Source organism: Dama dama, chromosome X (assembly GCF_033118175.1).
Source record: "Dama dama isolate Ldn47 chromosome X, ASM3311817v1, whole genome shotgun sequence".
Taxonomy (NCBI): domain Eukaryota; kingdom Metazoa; phylum Chordata; class Mammalia; order Artiodactyla; family Cervidae; genus Dama; species Dama dama.
The window spans coordinates 145,115,805-145,142,757 of NC_083714.1; positions in this window are offsets into that span (position 1 = coordinate 145,115,805).

The window sequence follows — 26,953 nt, forward strand, 5'->3', positions numbered from 1 at the left end:
GTTCAACAAATTCTAGCAAACAGAATCCAACGACATATTCAAAAAGTTAGACATCATGACCTAGTGGGTTTATTCAAGAAAGCTCCATGTGGAACAAGGTCAAGTGTATTCACTGCGTTCTCACAGCCTGAAGACAAGGGTTTCCGACTGGAGACCAGAAAACAGAGGAGAGCTCCTGGAACGCAGAGAAAAGGAGGCGGGATGGGAAAGGATTCTGTCGGCTGGCCCAGAATTAAGTGGTCTTCGAGGTGCATTAAGACCACATTGCAGGAGGAACGTGGAATGATTCTCGCTTCCACAGACACTTAAACACAACCTAGTTGTCATGGAGGGAGTTTAGGCAAGATATGAAGAGCTAGATAATGGTGAAAGCTGAGAGAGAACAGAATGAATGCCCGAGGAGTGTGGCTGTGGGGCAAGGTTTGGAGGAGATGTACTCTGCCTGCTGTGTGACCCATCAGAGTTGACATAGACGTGAGGGTGGCAGGTGAGTTTGGAGGCCTCTTTAGGGCATTACAAATGCCTCATTTCTCCCAGCAAATCATCTGAATTGCTCCCCATCCCCCGCTAGACATGTCAGGATGGGGCTTTGTGATGTCAAAGCTCACCCAGGGCCACCATTGGCTGGGGAAGAGACTTGCTGACCTCATAAAGCATGAGGGTGAGGCTCCATGGGGACGGGTATATATAGGGGTGCTCAGGGGCTCTGAGCAGACCACTGTGAGTCCTCCAAATGACTGAGGTGACTAGGAAGCCACAAGGCTCCAGAGCAGTTATGGAACACGCACCTCCTGTTACCCAGGAGAAGATGAAGACCTCCTATCAACTGAGGTCCAGAAAAAATGTCAAGGTGAGCTGAACCCAGCCAAAGTCCTCTTGTCCATCGGCCCCACCCCAAAAGACCCCCTCCCCTGTCCTTGCCTGGCACATAACCCTTCTCTGCCCACACCCCTTCTCCTGAAGCCATCGTTCCCACCTGTCTTCACACTCTTCCCTAAACCAGTGCCATTCTTTGCTCCCGCTCTTGTTTTCTCTAGGTGGCCAGGGTAACCGTGAGGGTGAATAATCCCATTCCGGCAAAGCTGCCAAAGAAAACTCAGAACATTCCCACCACCAAAAAGCTTAAGAAAATCAGATGCTCAAAGCTCTGTAGCCAGAGTTCCAAGGCAAATGAACAGCTGAATCAGAAGGAACCAGAGGAGGTCCCAGAGACCACAGAGACCCCTGCCATTCCAGTTAATCAGAATGAACCAGAGGAGGTCCCAGAGACCACAGAGACCCCTGCCAATCCAGCTACTCAGAAGGAACCAGAGGAGGTCCCAGAGACCACAGAGACCCCTGCCATTCCAGCTAATCAGAACGAACCAGAGGAGGTCCCAGAGGCCATGGAGAACCCTGCCATTCCAGCTGGACCAGTGGACAGCCAGTGACTTCAGGGCATGGCTAGAGACTTCAGAAATGCTCGGGGGTCTCGCCGCTGAGTACTGGCCAACAGTACAGATGCTGAATATTATAGCAACTGCATACATTAATAACGAAAATAAAATCAACCAGATGTGAAAATATCTTTGTCTCTGAGTTCTCTGATAGTGGGGGGCAGAGAGGGCAGGGAAGGGATAAGTGTGTGAGGAGGGAGGGAGATGGCTTCTGTGGAGTTGGAGATGGGACCAGAATGCCCAGGTTGCCAGAAAGTAGGGGGAAGAACTGGTACCAGACTGAGCTTTAAAGACACACTTCCCATGGGAGAAGAGAAGAGGACTTGGTGTTTCTCTGTGTGAGTGCAGAGATGGACACTTTGCTGGGGAGCTGTGTCGTGTGTGTGTGTGTGTGGGGGGGGCGTGCCATATGCTAAAAAGGCATACAAAGGAGCTGCCCCATCAAAAGAATGGAATATTGGCATTTGCAGCAACATGGAAGGTAGAATATTGAGGAAAATAACTCACAGAGATAGACAAATACTGTATGATATCACTTATAGAATCTAAACATACCGCAAAGTAGAGAATATGATAAAAATGGAGGCGCGCAGATATAGAGAAGCATCTACTGGTTACCAGCGGGGAGGGGAAGAGGGAGGGCCAATACAGAGGTGGGGGAGTGGGAGGCACACAGTGTTAGTTAGGTGGAAGATGAGCTCAGGGATGCATTGTACAACATGGGGAATAGAGCCAAGACTTTGTCATAACTATAAATGGAAAGCAAGCTTTAACAGTTGTATTATAAGAAAGAAAAGGAAAGAGAGTGGGAGGAGGAAGGAGGGAAGAAAGGAAGGAAAAGAATGGCGTTTTTGGAGGTCAAAAAGCCAATACTGATTAGGTCCTTTTTAGCAAAGGAACGTATTTTATTTTATTTTATTTTACTTTATTTTATTTTAATTGGTGGGTAATTACTTTACAATATTGTGGTGGTTTTTGCCATACATTAACATGAATCAGCCATGAGTGTACATGTGTTACCCCTCCTGATTCCCCTCCCAACTCCCTCCCCATCCCATCCCTCTGGGTCATCCCAGTGCACCAGCCCTGAGCACCCTGTCTTATGCATTGAACATGGACTGGCTATCTCTTTCACATATGATAATAGACATGTTTCAATGCTCTTCTCTCAGATCATCCCACCCTCGCCGTCTCCCACAGACTCCAAAAGACTGTTCTGTAAATCTGTGTCTCTTTTGCTGTCGCCCATATAGGGTTATCATTACCATCTTTCTAAATTCCATATATATGCCTTAGTAAAGGGTATTGGTGTTTTTCTTTCTGACTTACTTCACTCTGTATAATAGGCTCCAGTTTCATCTACCTCATTAGAACGGATTCAAATGTGTTCTTTTTAATGGCTGAGCAATATTCTATTTTGTCTATGTACCACAGCTTTCTTTCCCATTTGTCTGCTGATGGACATCTAGGTTGCTTCCATGCCCTGGCTATTGTAAACAGTGCTGTGGTGAACATTGGGGCACACGTGTCTTTTCCACTTCTGGGTGAATCACGATTTGAATGAGGAGAAACCATGATGACTATTAGCCTGTAAGTGGGAAACCCTGCACATGAGTTTGGTTGAAAGACTGCGACCAAAGTTGGTGATGGTTGTTTCAAACCGTCTGAGAGTGCTCAGATGGACATGTGGGGTGCTGTCCTGCTGGGGGACATCTCTGGTTGCTCTGTTCTCACCAGCAACAGAGGAGTTTCTTTCCTTCCTTTCATTTCCCTTGTTTCCCTTTCTCCCTCCTTCCTCCCTACCTGCCTTTCTTTCACAAACATGCAATGTGCTGTGCTGTGCTGTGTTTCGTTGCTCAGCCGGGTCCAACTCTTTTTGACCCCATGGACTGTAGCCCGCCAGGCTCCTCTGTCCATGGGGATTCTCGAGGCAGGCATACTGGAGCAGGCTGCCATTCCCCCCTCCAGGGGATCTTCCCAACCCAGGGACTGAATCCCGGTCTCCCATGATGCAGGTGGGTTTTTTTTTGTTTGTTTGTTACTGTCTGACCTACCAGGAAACCCTTAAAATGGGCTTCATCTGACACTATGTTTTTCATATCTGTAAGATCAAATGGGGTCTATTTTAGGATTTCCATGTCTCTCCTTACTTTTAGAACACACAAAACACAGTTATTCCAAGTATCTTAATGTCTCTGTCTGCAACTTCTAAAATCTATGCCACTTCTGCCTGAGTTTCAATTCTCAAGGGGATTTTAGTATGATTTTTCTTACCTTCGTGAGATTTAATATGTTCTTAACGTGGTTCGGGGCTAGTTCCATCCTCTTCTTGTGAATTGGCTGCTCATGTCTTTAAACATGTCTTCATAAATTTAAAGGCCAGTGATACATCTTTCTTGTAAAGTGTTGGCTCGTGCCTCTTGCCCATTTTTCTATCAGGTTTTAAGATCTTTCTTCTCAAAATTGTAAGAGTCATCTTTTGGGTTTGTTTATGGCGTGCTTTTTCTACTTCTTAAAATGTTCAGCAGTGTGATGGACCCTGGGTGAGTAAGCAACAAGTGGACACCAGGATGTGAACACTTCACAGGAAACCCAGGGAGACCCACTAAGCCAACAAAGTGTCCCCAGGGGTGCACCTCAGGCTGGTTGACCCTACGAGTCAATTGGAAAAACGAGGACTGAGGTGGAGCACACAATCCATTCCCCTTTCCTCCAGAGCCATCCAGCTCAATGAGAGACCGTGGGAACTAGATGCACAGGACAGGATGACTCAGTGTTTTATCCAAGAAGCTGGAAGCTTGTGGCAGCTGCTCATGGAAATGAATTCCACCTTGGTTTTGGCTGTGAGGTCAGCTCCAAAAGAGCTTCCAGCAAGAAAACAAGATGAGAAAAGAGATTTGTGAGGGCACGTGTTGAGAAGACCCTTGCACACAAGGCTCACACAGCTCTGGGTAAACTCCACCCCTTGCTGGGAATACTAATCAGCCGCAGGTGGTCATTTCCTGCATGGGATCCCCCAGCACAACCTGAAACAAGCATTTCTCTGCCCCATCCCCATCACCCTGTTCAAACCCAAGCCTGGGGAGTACTCCTAGTGAGGTGACCCTGAGTCCTAAACTTGAAACGAGACAGCTCCATGTGGAGCAAGGGCAAGTGTATTCAATGCATTCTCACAGCCTGAAGACAAGGGTTTCCGACTGGAGACCAGAAAACGGAGGCGAGTTCCGGGAACACTGAGACAAGGAAGCGGGATGGAAAGGTTTCTGTCGGCTGGCCCAGAATTCAATGGGCTTCACGGTGCATTAAGACCACACTGCAGAGGGAACGTGGAATGATGCTCGCTTCCACAGACACTTAAACACAGCCTAGTTGTCGTGGAGGGATTTCAGGCAAGATATTCAAAACTAGATAAAGGTGAAAGGTAAGAGAGAACAGAATGAATGCCCGAGGAGTGTGGCTGTGGGGAAGGTTTGTAGGAGATGCACTCTGCCTGCCGTGTGACCCATGAGTTGACGTGGAGAGATGAGGGTGGCAGGTGAGTTTGGAGGCCTCTTTCGGGGAATTACAAATGCTTCATTTCTCCCACAAAATCATTTGAGTTGCTCCCCATCCTCCACTAGACATGTCAGGATGGGTCTTTGTGATGTCAAGGCTCACCCGGGGCCACCATTGGCTGGGGAAGAGACTTGCTGATCTCATAAACCGTAACGGTGTGGCCCCCTGGAGATGGGTATATATAAGGGTGCTCAGGGGCTCTGGGGCAGACTACTGGGAGCCTTCAGAATGACTAAGGTCACTGGGAAGCCACAAGGCTTAGAGCAGTTACGTAACAGCCATCTCCATATACCCTGGGGGAAAAGATGAAGACCTCCTATCAACTGAAGTCCAAAAGGTGAGCTGAAACCACCTAAGCTCCTCTTATCTTTCTCTGTTTGACTTACTTTGTATGATCATCTCTAGGTGCATCCATGTTGACCAAATAGCATTGTTTCATCCTTTCTGATGGTTAATATTCCATTGTATGTATAAAATATCTTTCTTTATCCATTCACCTATGTATGGGCATTTCAGGTTGTTTCCATTTCTTTGCTACTGTACTTGGTACTACTATAAACACTGCTGTGCGTGTCTCTTTTCTGATGGGAGCTTTCATCTTTACTAGATATATGCCCAGTAGTGGGACTGCTGGATCATATGCTAACTCTATTTTTAGTTTGTTTCAAAAGCTGCATACTGGGGAGGGAGATGGGCAGGAGGTTCTAAACAGAGGGGACATATGTATACATATGGCTGATTCATGTTGAGGTTGGACAGAAAACAACAAAATTCTGTAAAGCAACTATCCATCAATAAGAAAATAAAAATTAATTTTAAAAGAACTGCTTACTGTTTTCAATAGTGACAGCATCAGTTTCTTGACTTTCATGTGTAGGATGTTGTTAATCTTGCTGCAGTGCATGGTCGACTTACACGTGTTTTTCAAAATCTGTGTTTCTTTATTTCTTAAAGCACTTTGAGCTGTATTTAACTGTTGATGTTTTCTTCCTGAGAGTGTTGTGGATTTTCTTTTTCACTTTTCTTCTTTTTTGGATGAATCACCCCTGACATGCTCAAGGGTAGGTCTCATGTTGAGTCCAGCGGCCTTGTGTATATCATATATCCATCAGCGATAGTTTGAAGGCTGCCATTACAGAGAAAACCCTCTACATTGTAAGGTTTTATGATTCCCTCCTCTTCTGGGATGGCCTGCCGCATCTGAGAGTTTTTCTCAGGCCCGGTTGTAGAGTAGAGTAGAACGAGCCAGAGGATGCCACAAAACCCTGTGTCTCCTCACTCTTGGATTTTTGAAGTAAATTTTCCTATTCTCTTTAAGTTGAAGACAAGGGGAGCTGGTTTTACGTGTACAGATTCTTGTTCCGTGACACTGAGTCTACTCTATGTATTCAGCTGTGCTTGTTTTCACCTACATATTATTAGAAGGTGTTTCGACTACCACTCTTGCTGCAATAGGTTTACGTGATTCTGTATTTTATATGTATCTGTGGGAAGAAATTAATTCCAAACTACAGATGTTTCCCTTCCATCCACCAGGGTCCACCCATAGGTTTCTTGCCAGGTTGGATATCCATGTCACCTTTGTGTGGGTGCTCACTGCAGTGGATTTTTGTATCCCACCTCTCTGTTGCATCACCTGATGTTTCTTGAATCGAACCTCCTTCACTCAGTGGGATGATCTCTGGGTTTATCTATCTCTGAAGTTGTCCTACTTTCAGATTTCAATCCTTGATTCAAAATTCATTCTAGACCTGTATCAATTTCCTTATACATTCCTCTGTCCAGGTATGCTATCTTCACTTTCATCTCTTTGATGTTTTGAATGGTTTCCATGGGACCTGGTTTGGGGTGTGTGGTGTTCGAAATCTGTTCATTTCTGATTTACTCCAGGAGAGGACCTGGTTTATCATACTGTCTCTGCCTCTTTGTTTATTTATTTATTTGTCTTTCATGGGAGTGCACTTTCCTAATCATGCTCATAGTGCCTCTTATCAGGTCCATCCCACCAGTAACCTAAAGTGTCCACTGTACTAATGCTATTCTACCACTGATTCCATGTACAGCTTTAGACAGTGGCCTTTTTTCGTGCTGAGGCAGAGGTGATCATATCCTCAACAGCTTAGATGTTCGTATCTCTTACATTTCATCCTATGTGCACATTGTCATCAGCTTTTCTAATGAGGCACGGAATTGTGTTCACCCGTTCATATCCTCTACCTGTTAGCTTCCCCTGTGTTTATTTTTTCTCCTATGTGAGCCCTGGCAATTTGTAAAGAGTGGGTATGGGTTAGAGCTCAGCACCATTGTGAACACTGGGTCCATCAGCATTCTAAGGTTGCTGTTATAGAAAATGTCCACAAGGCGGCAGCATTTCTTCATTCCCTCCTCTTGTTGCTATGGTAACAGCCCCCTCTGAGGTTCTCCCAGGCCTGGTTGTAAAGGAGAGGAAAAGGAGACCCTGGAAGTCACCAAAAGCTTTTGTCTCTTCAGCCTTTGAGGTTTTCCTTTAAGTGAAACTTTTATTTCTCATTTAAGACAATTTACACCGTTGTAGTTGTTGCAGGGAACCGGTTTCTCCTTCCGTTCCACAGATACCTGGAGGTGTTCAGCTGTGGTTACTGTCACAGCTATTTTGAGAATCTGTTGAGCACATTTCTCTTGATACAAGAAGTCCATGTGGATTATGAATTGCATAGGCATTTGTGGGAATAAATTTATTCCAGCCTTCACCTTTCAGGCTCTCACCCACCAACACCCTTTGCTAACCGTAATTTTCTTACCAGGAGTGCAAGTCCATTTCACTTTTTTTTTTTTTTTTCACTCATCGCCATCAATGTTTTTTTTTTTAATCCCCTCTCGAAGGTATATGATATGATATCTCTTTAATCTGCCCTTCTTTACTTACTGTGATTAACTCTAGATGTTTGCGTATCTCTGAAAATGGAATTTTTTCCAATTTCATAATTTTGGCGTCATATTTCATTGTGTATCTCTGTCACATTTCTTTCTTTGTCTTTTCATCTGCACCCAAGAATTCTCTTTCCTTTCATCTCTTGGTCGTTGTGAATGCTGCTGCAGTGCATGCAACAGACAACACAGAAATACAAAGGATCACAAGAGACTACTATCAGCAGCTATATGAAAATAAAATGGAAAACTTGGAAGAAATGGACGAATTCTTAGAAAAGTATAACCTTCCAAAACTGAGCCAGGAAGAAATAGAAAATCTTACTAGACCAATCAAAAGCATGGAAATTGAAACTGCAATGAAAAATCTTTGAACAAACAAAATCCAAGGACCAGTTGGCTTCACAGGTGAATCCACCAAACAATTAAGAGCTAACACCTATCCTACTCAAACTCTTCCAAATTACTGCACAAGGTAAAACCCCCAAACTCAATTTCTGAGGCCCCCTTCACCCTAATCCCAAAACCAGCCAAAGATGCCGCCAAAAAAGAAAACTACAGGCCAATATCACTGATGAACATATGTGAAAAATGTTCAACAAATTCTAGCAAACAGAATCCAACGACATATTCAAAAAGTTAGACATCATGACCTAGTGGGTTTATTCAAGAAAGCTCCATGTGGAACAAGGTCAAGTGTATTCACTGCGTTCTCACAGCCTGAAGACAAGGGTTTCCGACTGGAGACCAGAAAACAGAGGAGAGCTCCTGGAACGCAGAGAAAAGGAGGCGGGATGGGAAAGGATTCTGTCGGCTGGCCCAGAATTAAGTGGTCTTCGAGGTGCATTAAGACCACATTGCAGGAGGAACGTGGAATGATTCTCGCTTCCACAGACACTTAAACACAACCTAGTTGTCATGGAGGGAGTTTAGGCAAGATATGAAGAGCTAGATAATGGTGAAAGCTGAGAGAGAACAGAATGAATGCCCGAGGAGTGTGGCTGTGGGGCAAGGTTTGGAGGAGATGTACTCTGCCTGCTGTGTGACCCATCAGAGTTGACATAGACGTGAGGGTGGCAGGTGAGTTTGGAGGCCTCTTTAGGGCATTACAAATGCCTCATTTCTCCCAGCAAATCATCTGAATTGCTCCCCATCCCCCGCTAGACATGTCAGGATGGGGCTTTGTGATGTCAAAGCTCACCCAGGGCCACCATTGGCTGGGGAAGAGACTTGCTGACCTCATAAAGCATGAGGGTGAGGCTCCATGGGGACGGGTATATATAGGGGTGCTCAGGGGCCCTGAGCAGACCACTGTGAGTCCTCCAAATGACTGAGGTGACTAGGAAGCCACAAGGCTCCAGAGCAGTTATGGAACACGCACCTCCTGTTACCCAGGAGAAGATGAAGACCTCCTATCAACTGAGGTCCAGAAAAAATGTCAAGGTGAGCTGAACCCAGCCAAAGTCCTCTTGTCCATCGGCCCCACCCCAAAAGACCCCCTCCCCTGTCCTTGCCTGGCACATAACCCTTCTCTGCCCACACCCCTTCTCCTGAAGCCATCGTTCCCACCTGTCTTCACACTCTTCCCTAAACCAGTGCCATTCTTTGCTCCCGCTCTTGTTTTCTCTAGGTGGCCAGGGTAACCGTGAGGCTGAATAATCCCATTCCGGCAAAGCTGCCAAAGAAAACTCAGAACATTCCCACCACGAAAAAGCTTAAGAAAATCAGATGCTCAAAGCTCTGTAGCCAGAGTTCCAAGGCAAATGAACAGCTGAATCAGAAGGAACCAGAGGAGGTCCCAGAGACCACAGAGACCCCTGCCATTCCAGTTAATCAGAATGAACCAGAGGAGGTCCCAGAGACCACAGAGACCCCTGCCAATCCAGCTACTCAGAAGGAACCAGAGGAGGTCCCAGAGACCACAGAGACCCCTGCCATTCCAGCTAATCAGAACGAACCAGAGGAGGTCCCAGAGGCCATGGAGAACCCTGCCATTCCAGCTGGACCAGTGGACAGCCAGTGACTTCAGGGCATGGCTAGAGACTTCAGAAATGCTCGGGGGTCTCGCCGCTGAGTACTGGCCAACAGTACAGATGCTGAATATTATAGCAACTGCATACATTAATAACGAAAATAAAATCAACCAGATGTGAAAATATCTTTGTCTCTGAGTTCTCTGATAGTGGGGGGCAGAGAGGGCAGGGAAGGGATAAGTGTGTGAGGAGGGAGGGAGATGGCTTCTGTGGAGTTGGAGATGGGACCAGAATGCCCAGGTGGCCAGAAAGTAGGGGGAAGAACTGGTACCAGACTGAGCTTCAAAGACACACTTCCCATGGGAGAAGAGAAGAGGACTTGGTGTTTCTCTGTGTGAGTGCAGAGATGGACACTTTGCTGGGGAGCTGTGTCGTGTGTGTGTGTGGGGGGAGGGGGGGCCGTGCCATATGCTAAAAAGGCATACAAAGGAGCTGCCCCATCAAAAGAATGGAATATTGGCATTTGCAGCAACATGGAAGGTAGAATATTGAGTAAAATAACTCACAGAGATAGACAAATACTGTATGATATCACTTATAGAATCTAAACATACCGCAAAGTAGATAATATGATAAAAATGGAGGCGCGCAGATATAGAGAAGCATCTACTGGTTACCAGCGGGGAGGGGAAGAGGGAGGGGCAATACAGAGGTGGGGGAGTGGGAGGCACACAGTGTTAGTTAGGTGGAAGATGAGCTCAGGGATGCATTGTACAACATGGGGAATAGAGCCAAGACTTTGTCATAACTATAAATGGAAAGCAAGCTTTAACAGTTGTATTATAAGAAAGAAAAGGAAAGAGAGTGGGAGGAGGAAGGAGGGAAGAAAGGAAGGAAAAGAATGGCGTTTTTGGAGGTCAAAAAGCCAATATTGATTAGGTCCTTTTTAGCAAAGGAACGTATTTTATTTTATTTTACTTTATTTTATTTTAATTGGTGGGTAATTACTTTACAATATTGTGGTGGTTTTTGCCATACATTAACATGAATCAGCCATGAGTGTACATGTGTTACCCCTCCTGATTCCCCTCCCAACTCCCTCCCCATCCCATCCCTCTGGGTCATCCCAGTGCACCAGCCCTGAGCACCCTGTCTTATGCATTGAACATGGACTGGCTATCTCTTTCACATATGATAATAGACATGTTTCAATGCTCTTCTCTCAGATCATCCCACCCTCGCCGTCTCCCACAGACTCCAAAAGACTGTTCTGTAAATCTGTGTCTCTTTTGCTGTCGCCCATATAGGGTTATCATTACCATCTTTCTAAATTCCATATATATGCCTTAGTAAAGTGTATTGGTGTTTTTCTTTCTGACTTACTTCACTCTGTATAATAGGCTCCAGTTTCATCTACCTCATTAGAACGGATTCAAATGTGTTCTTTTTAATGGCTGAGCAATATTCTATTTTGTCTATGTACCACAGCTTTCTTTCCCATTTGTCTGCTGATGGACATCTAGGTTGCTTCCATGCCCTGGCTATTGTAAACAGTGCTGTGGTGAACATTGGGGCACACGTGTCTTTTCCACTTCTGGGTGAATCACGATTTGAATGAGGAGAAACCATGATGACTATTAGCCTGTAAGTGGGAAACCCTGCACATGAGTTTGGTTGAAAGACTGCGACCAAAGTTGGTGATGGTTGTTTCAAACCGTCTGAGAGTGCTCAGATGGACATGTGGGGTGCTGTCCTGCTGGGGGACATCTCTGGTTGCTCTGTTCTCACCAGCAACAGAGGAGTTTCTTTCCTTCCTTTCATTTCCCTTGTTTCCCTTTCTCCCTCCTTCCTCCCTACCTGCCTTTCTTTCACAAACATGCAATGTGCTGTGCTGTGCTGTGTTTCGTTGCTCAGCCGGGTCCAACTCTTTTTGACCCCATGGACTGTAGCCCGCCAGGCTCCTCTGTCCATGGGGATTCTCGAGGCAGGCATACTGGAGCAGGCTGCCATTCCCCCCTCCAGGGGATCTTTCCAACCCAGGGACTGAATCCCGGTCTCCCATGATGCAGGTGGGTTTTTTTTTTGTTTGTTTGTTACTGTCTGACCCACCAGGAAACCCTTAAAATGGGCTTCATCTGACACTATGTTTTTCATATCTGTAAGATCAAATGGGGTCTATTTTAGGATTTCCATGTCTCTCCTTACTTTTAGAACACACAAAACACAGTTATTCCAAGTATCTTAATGTCTCTGTCTGCAACTTCTAAAATCTATGCCACTTCTGCCTGAGTTTCAATTCTCAAGGGGATTTTAGTATGATTTTTCTTACCTTCGTGAGATTTAATATGTTCTTAACGTGGTTCGGGGCTAGTTCCATCCTCTTCTTGTGAATTGGCTGCTCATGTCTTTAAACATGTCTTCATAAATTTAAAGGCCAGTGATACATCTTTCTTGTAAAGTGTTGGCTCGTGCCTCTTGCCCATTTTTCTATCAGGTTTTAAGATCTTTCTTCTCAAAATTGTAAGAGTCATCTTTTGGGTTTGTTTATGGCGTGCTTTTTCTACTTCTTAAAATGTTCAGCAGTGTGATGGACCCTGGGTGAGTAAGCAACAAGTGGACACCAGGATGTGAACACTTCACAGGAAACCCAGGGAGACCCACTAAGCCAACAAAGTGTCCCCAGGGGTGCACCTCAGGCTGGTTGACCCTACGAGTCAATTGGAAAAACGAGGACTGGGGTGGAGCACACAATCCATTCCCCTTTCCTCCAGAGCCATCCAGCTCAATGAGAGACCGTAGGAACTAGATGCACAGGACAGGATGACTCAGTGTTTTATCCAAGAAGCTGGAAGCTTGTGGCAGCTGCTCATGGAAATGAATTCCACCTTGGTTTTGGCTGTGAGGTCAGCTCCAGAAGAGCTTCCAGCAAGAAAACAAGATGAGAAAAGAGATTTGTGAGGGCACGTGTTGAGAAGACCCTTGCACACAAGGCTCACACACCTCTGGGTAAACTCCACCCCTTGCTGGGAATACTAATCAGCCGCAGGTGGTCATTTCCTGCATGGGATCCCCCAGCACAACCTGAAACAAGCATTTCTCTGCCCCATCCCCATCACCCTGTTCAAACCCAAGCCTGGGGAGTACTCCTAGTGAGGTGACCCTGAGTCCTAAACTTGAAACGAGACAGCTCCATGTGGAGCAAGGGCAAGTGTATTCAATGCATTCTCACAGCCTGAAGACAAGGGTTTCCGACTGGAGACCAGAAAACGGAGGCGAGTTCCGGGAACACTGAGACAAGGAAGCGGGATGGAAAGGTTTCTGTCGGCTGGCCCAGAATTCAATGGGCTTCACGGTGCATTAAGACCACACTGCAGAGGGAACGTGGAATGATGCTCGCTTCCACAGACACTTAAACACAGCCTAGTTGTCGTGGAGGGATTTCAGGCAAGATATTCAAAACTAGATAAAGGTGAAAGGTAAGAGAGAACAGAATGAATGCCCGAGGAGTGTGGCTGTGGGGAAGGTTTGTAGGAGATGCACTCTGCCTGCCGTGTGACCCATGAGTTGACGTGGAGAGATGAGGGTGGCAGGTGAGTTTGGAGGCCTCTTTCGGGGAATTACAAATGCCTCATTTCTCCCACAAAATCATCTGAGTTGCTCCCCATCCTCCACTAGACATGTCAGGATGGGTCTTTGTGATGTCAAGGCTCACCCGGGGCCACCATTGGCTGGGGAAGAGACTTGCTGATCTCATAAACCGTAACGGTGTGGCCCCCTGGAGATGGGTATATATAAGGGTGCTCAGGGGCTCTGGGGCAGACTACTGGGAGCCTTCAGAATGACTAAGGTCACTGGGAAGCCACAAGGCTTAGAGCAGTTACGTAACAGCCATCTCCATATACCCTGGGGGAAAAGATGAAGACCTCCTATCAACTGAAGTCCAAAAGGTGAGCTGAAACCACCTAAGCTCCTCTTATCTTTCTCTGTTTGACTTACTTTGTATGATCATCTCTAGGTGCATCCATGTTGAGAAAATAGCATTGTTTCATCCTTTCTTATGGTTAATATTCCATTGTATGTATAAAATATCTTTCTTTATCCATTCACCTATGTATGGGCATTTCAGGTTGTTTCCATTTCTTTGCTACTGTACTTGGTACTACTATAAACACTGCTGTGCGTGTCTCTTTTCTGATGGGAGCTTTCATCTTTACTAGATATATGCCCAGTAGTGGGACTGCTGGATCATATGCTAACTCTATTTTTAGTTTGTTTCAAAAGCTGCATACTGGGGAGGGAGATGGGCAGGAGGTTCTAAACAGAGGGGACATATGTATACATATGGCTGATTCATGTTGAGGTTGGACAGAAAACAACAAAATTCTGTAAAGCAACTATCCATCAATAAGAAAATAAAAATTAATTTTAAAAGAACTGCTTACTGTTTTCAATAGTGACAGCATCAGTTTCTTGACTTTCATGTGTAGGATGTTGTTAATCTTGCTGCAGTGCATGGTCGACTTACACGTGTTTTTCAAAATCTGTGTTTCTTTATTTCTTAAAGCACTTTGAGCTGTATTTAACTGTTGATGTTTTCTTCCTGAGAGTGTTGTGGATTTTCTTTTTCACTTTTCTTCTTTTTTGGATGAATCACCCCTGACATGCTCAAGGGTAGGTCTCATGTTGAGTCCAGCGGCCTTGTGTATATCATATATCCATCAGCGATAGTTTGAAGGCTGCCATTACAGAGAAAACCCTCTACATTGCAAGGTTTTATGATTCCCTCCTCTTCTGGGATGGCCTGCCGCATCTGAGAGTTTTTCTCAGGCTCGGTTGTAGAGTAGAGTAGAACGAGCCAGAGGATGCCACAAAACCCTGTGTCTCCTCACTCTTGGATTTTTGAAGTAAATTTTCCTATTCTCTTTAAGTTGAAGACAAGGGGAGCTGGTTTTACGTGTACAGATTCTTGTTCCGTGACACTGAGTCTACTCTATGTATTCAGCTGTGCTTGTTTTCACCTACATATTATTAGAAGGTGTTTCGACTACCACTCTTGCTGCAATAGGTTTACGTGATTCTGTATTTTATATGTATCTGTGGGAAGAAATTAATTCCAAACTACAGATGTTTCCCTTCCATCCACCAGGGTCCACCCATAGGTTTCTTGCCAGGTTGGATATCCATGTCACCTTTGTGTGGGTGCTCACTGCAGTGGATTTTTGTATCCCACCTCTCTGTTGCATCACCTGATGTTTCCTGAATCGAACCTCCTTCACTCAGTGGGATGATCTCTGGGTTTATCTATCTCTGAAGTTGTCCTACTTTCAGATTTCAATCCTTGATTCAAAATTCATTCTAGACCTGTATCAATTTCCTTATACATTCCTCTGTCCAGGTATGCTATCTTCACTTTCATCTCTTTGATGTTTTGAATGGTTTCCATGGGACCTGGTTTGGGGTGTGTGGTGTTCGAAATCTGTTCATTTCTGATTTACTCCAGGAGAGGACCTGGTTTATCATACTGTCTCTGCCTCTTTGTTTATTTATTTATTTGTCTTTCATGGGAGTGCACTTTCCTAATCATGCTCATAGTGCCTCTTATCAGGTCCATCCCACCAGTAACCTAAAGTGTCCACTGTACTAATGCTATTCTACCACTGATTCCATGTACAGCTTTAGACAGTGGCCTTTTTTCGTGCTGAGGCAGAGGTGATCATATCCTCAACAGCTTAGATGTGCGTATCTCTTACATTTCATCCTATGTGCACATTGTCATCAGCTTTTCTAATGAGGCACGGAATTGTGTTCACCCGTTCATATCCTCTACCTGTTAGCTTCCCCTGTGTTTATTTTTTCTCCTATGTGAGCCCTGGCAATTTGTAAAGAGTGGGTATGGGTTAGAGCTCAGCACCATTGTGAACACTGGGTCCATCAGCATTCTAAGGTTGCTGTTATAGAAAATGTCCACAAGGCGGCAGCATTTCTTGATTCCCTCCTCTTGTTGCTATGGTAACAGCCCCCTCTGAGGTTCTCCCAGGCCTGGTTGTAAAGGAGAGGAAAAGGAGACCCTGGAAGTCACCAAAAGCTTTTGTCTCTTTAGCCTTTGAGGTTTTTCTTTAAGTGAAACTTTTATTTCTCATTTAAGACAATTTACACCGTTGTAGTTGTTGCAGGGAACCAGTTTCTCCTTCCGTTCCACAGATACCTGGAGGTGTTCAGCTGTGGTTACTGTCACAGCTGTTTTTAGAATCTGTTGAGCACATTTCTCTTGATACAAGAAGTCCATGTGGATTATGAATTGCATAGGCTTTTGTGGGAATAAATTTATTCCAGCCTTCACCTTTCAGGCTCTCACCCACCAACACCCTTTGCTAACCGTAATTTTCTTACCAGGAGTGCAAGTCCATTTCACTTTTTTTTTTTTTCACTCATCGCCATCAATGTTTTTTTTTTTTTTATCCCCTCTCGAAGGTATATGATATGATATCTCTTTAATCTGCCCTTCTTTACTTACTGTGATTAACTCTAGATGTTTGCGTATCTCTGAAAATGGAATTTTTTCCAATTTCATAATTTTGGCGTCATATTTCATTGTGTATCTCTGTCACATTTCTTTCTTTGTCTTTTCATCTGCACCCAAGAATTCTCTTTCCTTTCATCTCTTGGTCGTTGTGAATGCTGCTGCAGTGCATGCAACAGACAACACAGAAATACAAAGGATCACAAGAGACTACTATCAGCAGCTATATGAAAATAAAATGGAAAACTTGGAAGAAATGGACGAATTCTTAGAAAAGTATAACCTTCCAATACTGAGCCAGGAAGAAATAGAAAATCTTACTAGACCAATCAAAAGCATGGAAATTGAAACTGCAATGAAAAATCTTTGAACAAACAAAATCCAAGGACCAGTTGGCTTCACAGGTGAATCCACCAAACAATTAAGAGCTAACACCTATCCTACTCAAACTCTTCCAAATTACTGCACAAGGTAAAACCCCCAAACTCAATTTCTGAGGCCCCCTTCACCCTAATCCCAAAACCAGCCAAAGATGCCGCCAAAAAAGAAAACTACAGGCCAATATCACTGATGAACATATGTGAAAAATGTTCAACAAATTCTAGCAAACAGAATCCAACGACATATTCAAAAAGTTAGACATCATGACCTAGTGGGTTTATTCAAGAAAGCTCCATGTGGAACAAGGTCAAGTGTATTCACTGCGTTCTCACAGCCTGAAGACAAGGGTTTCCGACTGGAGACCAGAAAACAGAGGAGAGCTCCTGGAACGCGGAGAAAAGGAGGCGGGATGGGAAAGGTTTCTGTCGGCTGGCCCAGAATTAAGTGGTCTTCGAGGTGCATTAACACCACATTGCAGGAGGAACGTGGAATGATTCTCGCTTCCACAGACACTTAAACACAACCTAGTTGTCATGGAGGAAGTTTAGGCAAGATATGAAAAGCTAGATAATGGTGAAAGCTGAGAGAGAACAGAATGAATGCCCGAGGATTGTGGCTGTGGGGCAAGGTTTGGAGGAGATGCACTCTGCCTGCTGTGTGACCCATCAGAGTTGACATATAGGTGAGGGTGGCAGGTGAGTTTGGAGGTCTCTTTAGGGCATTACAAATGCCTTATTTCTCCCAGGAAATCATCTGAATTGCTCCCCATCCCCCGCTAGACATGTCAGGATGGGGCTTTGTGATGTCAAAGCTCACCCAGGGCCACCATTGGCTGGGGAAGAGACTTGCTGACCTCACAAAGCATGAGGGTGAGGCTCCATGGGGACGGGTATATGTAGGGCTGCTCAGGGGCTCTGAGCAGACCACTGTGAGTCCTCCAAATGACTGAGGTGACTAGGAGGCCACAAGGCTCCAGAGTAGTTATGGAACACGCACCTCCTGTTACCCAGGAGAAGATGAAGACCTCCTATCAACTGAGGTCCAGAAAAAATGTCAAGGTGAGCTGAACCCAGCCAAAGTCCTCTTGTCCATCGGCCCCACCCCAAAAGACCCCCTCCCCTGTCCTTGCCTGGCACATAACCCTTCTCTGCCCACACCCCTTCTCCTGAAGCCATCGTTCCCACCTGTCTTCACACTCTTCCCTAAACCACTGCCATTCTTTGCTCCCGCTCTTGTTTTCTCTAGGTGGCCAGGGTAACCGTGAGGGTGAATAATCCCATTCCGGCAAAGCTGCCAAAGAAAACTCAGAACATTCCCACCACCAAAAAGCTTAAGAAAATCAGATGCTCAAAGCTCTGTAGCCAGAGTTCCAAGGCAAATGAACAGCTGAATCAGAAGGAACCAGAGGAGGTCCCAGAGACCACAGAGACCCCTGCCATTCCAGTTAATCAGAATGAACCAGAGGAGGTCCCAGAGACCACAGAGACCCCTGCCATTCCAGCTACTCAGAAGGAACCAGAGGAGGTCCCAGAGACCACAGAGACCCCTGCCATTCCAGCTAATCAGAACGAACCAGAGGAGGTCCCAGAGGCCATGGAGAACCCTGCCATTCCAGCTGGACCAGTGGACAGCCAGTGACTTCAGGGCATGGCTAGAGACTTCAGAAATGCTCGGGGGTCTCGCCGCTGAGTACTGGCCAACAGTACAGATGCTGAATATTATAGCAACTGCATACATTAATAACGAAAATAAAATCAACCAGATGTGAAAATATCTTTGTCTCTGAGTTCTCTGATAGTGGGGGGCAGAGAGGGCAGGGAAGGGATAAGTGTGTGAAGAGGGAGGGAGATGGCTTCTGTGGAGTTGGAGATGGGACCAGAATGCCCAGGTGGCCAGAAAGTAGGGGGAAGAACTGGTACCAGACTGAGCTTCAAAGACACACTTCCCATGGGAGAAGAGAAGAGGACTTGGTGTTTCTCTGTGTGAGTGCAGAGATGGACAATTTGCTGGAGAGCTGTGTCGTGTGTGTGTGTGTGTGGGGGGGGGGGCGTGCCATATGCTAAAAAGGCATACAAAGGAGCTGCCCCATCAAAAGAATGGAATATTGGCATTTGCAGCAACATGGAAGGTAGAATATTGAGGAAAATAAATCACAGAGATAGACAAATACTGTATGATATCACTTAGAGAATCTAAACATACCGCAAAGTAGAGAATATGATAAAAATGGAGGCGCGCAGATATAGAGAAGCATCTACTGTTTACCAGCGGGGAGGGGAAGAGGGAGGGGCAATACAGAGGTGGGGGAGTGGGAGACACACAGTCTTAGTTAGGTGGAAGATGAGCTCAGGGATGCATTGTACAACATGGGGAATAGAGCCAAGACTTTGTCATAACTATAAATGGAAAGCAAGCTTTAACAGTTGTATTATAAGAAAGAAAAGGAAAGAGAGTGGGAGGAGGAAGGAGAGAAGAAAGGAAGGAAAAGAATGGCGTTTTTGGAGGTCAAAAAGCCAATACTGATTAGGTCCTTTTTAGCAAGGGAACGTATTTTATTTTATTTTATTTTACTTTATTTTATTTTAATTGGTGGGTAATTACTTTACAATATTGTGGTGTTTTTTGCCATACATTAACATGAATCAGCCATGAGTGTACATGTGTTACCCCTCCTGATTCCCCTCCCATCTCCCTCCCCATCCCATCCCTCTGGGTCATCCCAGTGCACCAGCCCTGAACACCCTGTCTTATGCATCGAACTTGTACTGGCTATCTCTTTCACATATGATAATAGACATGTTTCAATGCAATTCTCTCAGATCATCCCACCGTCGCCGTCTCCCACAGACTCCAAAAGACTATTCTGTAAATCTGTGTCTCTTTTGCTGTCTCCCATATAGGGTTATCATTACCATCTTTCTAAATTCCATATATATGCCTTAGTAAAGTGTAATGGTGTTTTTCTTTCTGACTTACTTCACTCTGTATAATAGGCTCCAGTTTCATCTACCTCATTAGAACGGATTCAAATGTGTTCTTTTTAATGGCTGAGCAATATTCTATTTTGTCTATGTACCACAGCTTTCTTTCCCATTTGTCTGCTGATGGACATCTAGGTTGCTTCCATGCCCTGGCTATTGTAAACAGTGCTGTGGTGAACATTGGGGCACACGTGTCTTTTCCACTTCTGGGTGAATCACGATTTGAATGAGGAGAAACCATGATGACTATTAGCCTGTAAGTGTTAAACCCTGCACATGAGTTTGGTTGAAAGACTGCGACCAAAGTTGGTGATGGTTGTTTCAAACCGTCTGAGAGTGCTCAGATGGACATGTGGGGTGCTGTCCTGCTGGGGGACATCTCTGGTTGCTGTGTTCTCACCAGCAACAGAGGAGTTTCTTTCCTTCCTTTCATTTCCCTTGTTTCCCTTTCTCCCTCCTTCCTCCCTACCTGCCTTTCTTTCACAAACATGCAATGTGCTGTGCTGTGCTGTGTTTCGTTGCTCAGCCGGGTCCAACTCCTTTTGACCCCATAGAATGTACCCGCCAGGCTCCTCTGTCCATGGGGATTCTCGAGGCAGGCATACTGGAGCAGGCTGCCATTCCCCCCTCCAGGGGATCTTCCCAACCCAGGGACTGAACCCCGGTCTCCCATGATGCAGGTGGGTTTTTTTTTTTTGTTTGTTTGTTACTGTCTGACCCACCAGGAAACCCTTAAAATGGGCTTCATCTGACACTATGTTTTTCATATCTGTAAGATCAAATGGGGTCTTTTTGAGGATTTCCATGTCTCTCCTTACTTTTAGAACACACAAAACACAGTTATTCCAAGTATCTTAATGTCTCTGTCTGCAACTTCTAAAATCTATGCCACTTCTGCCTGAGTTTCAATTCTCAAGGGGATTTTAGTATGATTTTTCTTACCTTCGTGAGATTTAATATGTTCTTAACGTGGTTCGGGGCTAGTTCCATCCTCTTCTTGTGAATTGGCTGCTCATGTCTTTAAACATGTCTTCATAAATTTAAAGGCCAGTGATACATCTTTCTTGTAAAGTGTTGGCTCGTGCCTCTTGCCCATTTTTCTATCAGGTTTTAAGATCTTTCTTCTCAAAATTGTAAGAGTCATCTTTTGGGTTTGTTTATGGCGTGCTTTTTCTACCTCTTAAAATGTTCAGCAGTGTGATGGACCCTGGGTGAGTAAGCAACAAGTGGACACCAGGATGTGAACACTTCACAGGAAACCCAGGGAGACCCACTAAGCCAACAAAGTGTCCCCAGGGGTGCACCTCAGGCTGGTTGACCCTACGAGTCAATTGGAAAAACGAGGACTGAGGTGGAGCACACAATCCATTCCCCTTTCCTCCAGAGCCAACCAGCTCAATGAGAGACCATGGGAACTAGATGCACAGGACAGGATGACTCAGTGTTTTATCCAAGAAGCTGGAAGCTTGTGGCAGCTGCTCATGGAAATGAATTCCACCTTGGTTTTGGCTGTGAGGTCAGCTCCAAAAGAGCTTCCAGCAAGAAAACAAGATGAGAAAAGAGATTTGTGAGGGCACGTGTTGAGAAGACCCTTGCACACAAGGCTCACACAGCTCTGGGCAAGCTCCACCCCTTGCTGGGAATACTAATCAGCCGCAGGTGGTCATTTCCTGCATGGGATTCCCCAGCACAACCTGAAACAAGCATTTCTCTGCCCCATCCCCATCACCCTGTTCAAACCCAAGCCTGGGGAGTACTCCTAGTGAGGTGACCCTGAGTCCTAAACTTGAAACGAGACAGCTCCATGTGGAGCAAGGGCAAGTGTATTCAATGCGTTCTCACAGCCTGAAGACAAGGGTTTCCGACTGGAGACCAGAAAACGGAGGCGAGTTCCAGGAACACTGAGACAAGGAGGCGGGATGGAAAGGTTTCTGTCGGCTGGCCCAGAATTCAATGGGCTTCACGGTGCATTAAGACCACACTGCAGAGGGAACGTGGAATGATGCTCGCTTCCACAGACACTTAAACACAGCCTAGTTGTCGTGGAGGGATTTCAGGCAAGATATTCAAAACTAGATAAAGGTGAAAGGTAAGAGAGAACAGAATGAATGCCCGAGGAGTGTGGCTGTGGGGAAGGTTTGTAGGAGATGCACTCTGCCTGCCGTGTGACCCATGAGTTGACGTGGAGAGATGAGGGTGGCAGGTGAGTTTGGAGGCCTCTTTAGGGGAATTACAAATGCCTCATTTCTCCCACAAAATCATCTGAGTTGCTCCCCATCCTCCACTAGACATGTCAGGATGGGTCTTTGTGATGTCAAGGCTCACCCGGGGCCACCATTGGCTGGGGAAGAGACTTGCTGATCTCATAAACCGTAACAGTGTGGCCCCCTGGAGATGGGTATATATAAGGGTGCTCAGGGGCTCTGGGGCAGACTACTGGGAGCCTTCAGAATGACTAAGGTCACTGGGAAGCCACAAGGCTTAGAGCAGTTACGTAACAGCCATCTCCATATACCCTGGGGGAAAAGATGAAGACCTCCTATCAACTGAAGTCCAAAAGGTGAGCTGAAACCACCTAAGCTCCTCTTATCTTTCTCTGTTTGACTTACTTTGTATGATCATCTCTAGGTGCATCCGTGTTGACAAAATAGCATTGTTTCATCCTTTCTTATGGTTAATATTCCATTGTATGTATAAAATATCTTTCTTTATCCATTCACCTATGTATGGGCATTTCAGGTTGTTTCCATTTCTTTGCTACTGTACTTGGTACTACTATAAACACTGCTGTGCGTGTCTCTGTTCTGATGGGAGCTTTCATCTTTACTGGATATATGCCCAGTAGTGGGACTGCTGGATCATATGCTAACTCTATTTTTAGTTTGTTTCAAAAGCTGCATACTGGGGAGGGAGATGGGCAGGAGGTTCTAAACAGAGGGGACATATGTATACATATGGCTGATTCATGTTGAGGTTGGACAGAAAACAACAAAATTCTGTAAAGCAACTATCCATCAATAAGAAAATAAAATTAGTTTTAAAAGAACTGCTTACTGTTTTCAATAGTGACAGCATCAGTTTCTTGACTTTCATGTATAGGATGTTGTTAATCTTGCTGCAGTGCATGGTCGACTTACACGTGTTTTTCAAAATCTGTGTTTCTTTATTTCTTAAAGCACTTTGAGCTGTATTTAACTGTTGATGTTTTCTTCCTGAGAGTGTTGTGGATTTTCTTTTTCACTTTTCTTCTTTTTTGGATGAATCACCCCTGACATGCTCAAGGGTAGGTCTCATGTTGAGTCCAGCGGCCTTGTGTATATCATATATCCATCAGCGATAGTTTGAAGGCTGCCATTACAGAGAAAACCCTCTACATTGCAAGGTTTTAGGATTCCCTCCTCTTCTGGGATGGCCTGCCGCATCTGAGAGTTTTTGTCAGGCCCGGTTGTAGAGTAGAGTAGAACAAGCAAGAGGATGCCACAAAACGTGGTGTCTCCTCACTCTTGGATTTTTGAAGTAAATTTTCCTATTCTCTTTAAGTTGAAGACAAGGGGAGCTGGTTTTACGTGTACAGATTCTTGTTCCGTGACACTGAGTCTACTCTATGTATTCAGCTGTGCTTGTTTTCACCTACATATTATTAGAAGGTGTTTCGACTACCACTCTTGCTGCAATAGGTTTACGTGATTCTGTATTTTATATGTGTCTGTGGGAAGAAATTAATTCCAAACTACAGATGTTTCCCTTCCATCCACCAGGGTCCACCCATAGGTTTCTTGCCAGGTTGGATATCCATGTCACCTTTGTGTGGGTGCTCACTGCAGTGGATTTTTGTATCCCACCTCTCTGTTGCATCACCTGATGTTTCTTGAATCGAACCTCCTTCACTCAGTGGGATGATCTCTGGGTTTATCTATCTCTGAAGTTGTCCTACTTTCAGATTTCAATCCTTGATTCAAAATTCATTCTAGACCTGTATCAATTTCCTTATACATTCCTCTGTCCAGGTATGCTATCTTCACTTTCATCTCTTTGATGTTTTGAATGGTTTCCATGGGACCTGGTTTGGGGTGTGTGGTGTTCGAAATCTGTTCATTTCTGATTTACTCCAGGAGAGGACCTGGTTTATCATACTGTCTCTGCCTCTTTGTTTATTTATTTATTTGTCTTTCATGGGAGTGCACTTTCCTAATCATGCTCATAGTGCCTCTTATCAGGTCCATCCCACCAGTAACCTAAAGTGTCCACTGTACTAATGCTATTCTACCACTGATTCCATGTACAGCTTTAGACAGTGGCCTTTTTTCGTGCTGAGGCAGAGGTGATCATATCCTCAACAGCTTAGATGTTCGTATCTCTTACATTTCATCCTATGTGCACATTGTCATCAGCTTTTCTAATGAGGCACGGAATTGTGTTCACCCGTTCATATCCTCTACCTGTTAGCTTCCCCTGTGTTTATTTTTTCTCCTATGTGAGCCCTGGCAATTTGTAAAGAGTGGGTATGGGTTAGAGCTCAGCACCATTGTGAACACTGGGTCCATCATCATTCTAAGGTTGCTGTTATAGAAAATGTCCACAAGGCGGCAGCATTTCTCCATTCCCTCCTCCTGTTGCTATGGTAACAGCCCCCTCTGAGGTTCTCCCAGGCCTGGTTGTAAAGGAGAGGAAAAGGAGACCCTGGAAGTCACCAAAAGCTTTTGTCTCTTTAGCCTTTGAGGTTTTTCTTTAAGTGAAACTTTTATTTCTCATTTAAGACAATTTACACCGTTGTAGTTGTTGCAGGGAACCAGTTTCTCCTTCCGTTCCACAGATACCTGGAGGTGTTCAGCTGTGGTTACTGTCACAGCTGTTTTGAGAATCTGTTGAGCACATTTCTCTTGACACAAGAAGTCCATGTGGATTATGAATTGCATAGGCATTTGTGGGAATAAATTTATTCCAGCCTTCACCTTTCAGGCTCTCACCCACCAACACCCTTTGCTAACCGTAATTTTCTTACCAGGAGTGCAAGTCCATTTCACTTTTTCTTTTTTTTTTTCACTCATCGCCATCAATGTTTTTTTTTTTTTTAATCCCCTCTCGAAGGTATATGATATGATATCTCTTTAATCTGCCCTTCTTTACTTACTGTGATTAACTCTAGATGTTTGCGCATCTCTGAAAATGGAATTTTTTCCAATTTCATAATTTTGGCGTCATATTTCATTGTGTATCTCTGTCACATTTCTTTCTTTCTCTTTTCATCTGCACCCAAGAATTCTCTTTCCTTTCATCTCTTGGTCGTTGTGAATGCTGCTGCAGTGCATGCAACAGACAACACAGAAATACAAAGGATCACAAGAGACTACTATCAGCAGCTATATGAAAATAAAATGGAAAACTTGGAAGAAATGGACGAATTCTTAGAAAAGTATAACCTTCTAAAACTGAGCCAGGAAGAAATAGAAAATCTTACTAGACCAATCAAAAGCATGGAAATTGAAACTGCAATGAAAAATCTTTGAACAAACAAAAGCCAAGGACCAGTTGGCTTCACAGGTGAATCCACCAAACAATTAAGAGCTAACACCTATCCTACTCAAACTCTTCCAAATTACTGCACAAGGTAAAACCCCCAAACTCAATTTCTGAGGCCCCCTTCACCCTAATCCCAAAACCAGCCAAAGATGCCGCCAAAAAAGAAAACTACAGGCCAATATCACTGATGAACATATGTGAAAATGTTCAACAAATTCTAGCAAACAGAATCCAACGACATATTCAAAAAGTTAGACATCATGACCTAGTGGGATTATTCAAGAAAGCTCCATGTGGAACAAGGTCAAGTGTATTCACTGCGTTCTCACAGCCTGAAGACAAGGGTTTCCGACTGGAGACCAGAAAACAGAGGAGAGCTCCTGGAACGCAGAGAAAAGGAGGCGGGATGGGAAAGGATTCTGTCGGCTGGCCCAGAATTAAGTGGTCTTCGAGGTGCATTAAGACCACATTGCAGGAGGAATGTGGAATGATTCTCGCTTCCACAGACACTTAAACACAACCTAGTTGTCATGGAGGGAGTTTAGGTAAGATATGAAAAGCTAGATAATGGGGAAAGCTGAGAGAGAACAGAATGAATGCCCGAGGAGTGTGGCTGTGGGGCAAGGTTTGGAGGAGATGTCCTCTGCCTGCTGTGTGACCCATCCGAGTTGACATAGACGTGAGGATGGCAGGTGAGTTTGGAGGCCTCTTTAGGGCATTACAAATGCGTCATTTCTCCCAGCAAATCATTTGAATTGCTCCCCATCCCCCGCTAGACATGTCAGGATGGGGCTTTGTGATGTCAAAGCTCACCCAGGGCCACCATTGGCTGGGGAAGAGACTTGCTGACCTCATAAAGCATGAGGGTGAGGCTCCATGGGGACGGGTATATATAGGGGTGCTCAGGGGCTCTGAGCAGACCACTGTGAGTCCTCCAAATGACTGAGGTGACTAGGAAGCCACAAGGCTCCAGAGTAGTTATGGAACACGCACCTCCTGTTACCCAGGAGAAGATGAAGACCTCCTATCAACTGAGGTCCAGAAAAAATGTCAAGGTGAGCTGAACCCAGCCAAAGTCCTCTTGTCCATCGGCCCCACCCCAAAAGACCCCCTCCCCTGTCCTTGCCTGGCACATAACCCTTCTCTGACCACACCCCTTCTCCTGAAGCCATTGTTCCCGCCTGTCTTCACACTCTTCCCTAAACCACTGCCATTCTTTGCTCCCGCTCTTGTTTTCTCTAGGTGGCCAGGGTAACCGTGAGGGTGAATAATCCCATTCCGGCAAAGCTGCCAAAGAAAACTCAGAACATTCCCACCACCAAAAAGCTTAAGAAAATCAGATGCTCAAAGCTCTGTAGCCAGAGTTCCAAGGCAAATGAACAGCTGAATCAGAAGGAACCAGAGGAGGTCCCAGAGACCACAGAGACCCCTGCCATTCCAGTTAATCAGAATGAACCAGAGGAGGTCCCAGAGACCACAGAGACCCCTGCCATTCCAGCTACTCAGAAGGAACCAGAGGAGGTCCCAGAGACCACAGAGACCCCTGCCATTCCAGCTAATCAGAACGAACCAGAGGAGGTCCCAGAGGCCATGGAGAACCCTGCCATTCCAGCTGGACCCGTGGACAGCCAGTGACTTCAGGGCATGGCTAGAGACTTCAGAAATGCTCGGGGTTCTCGC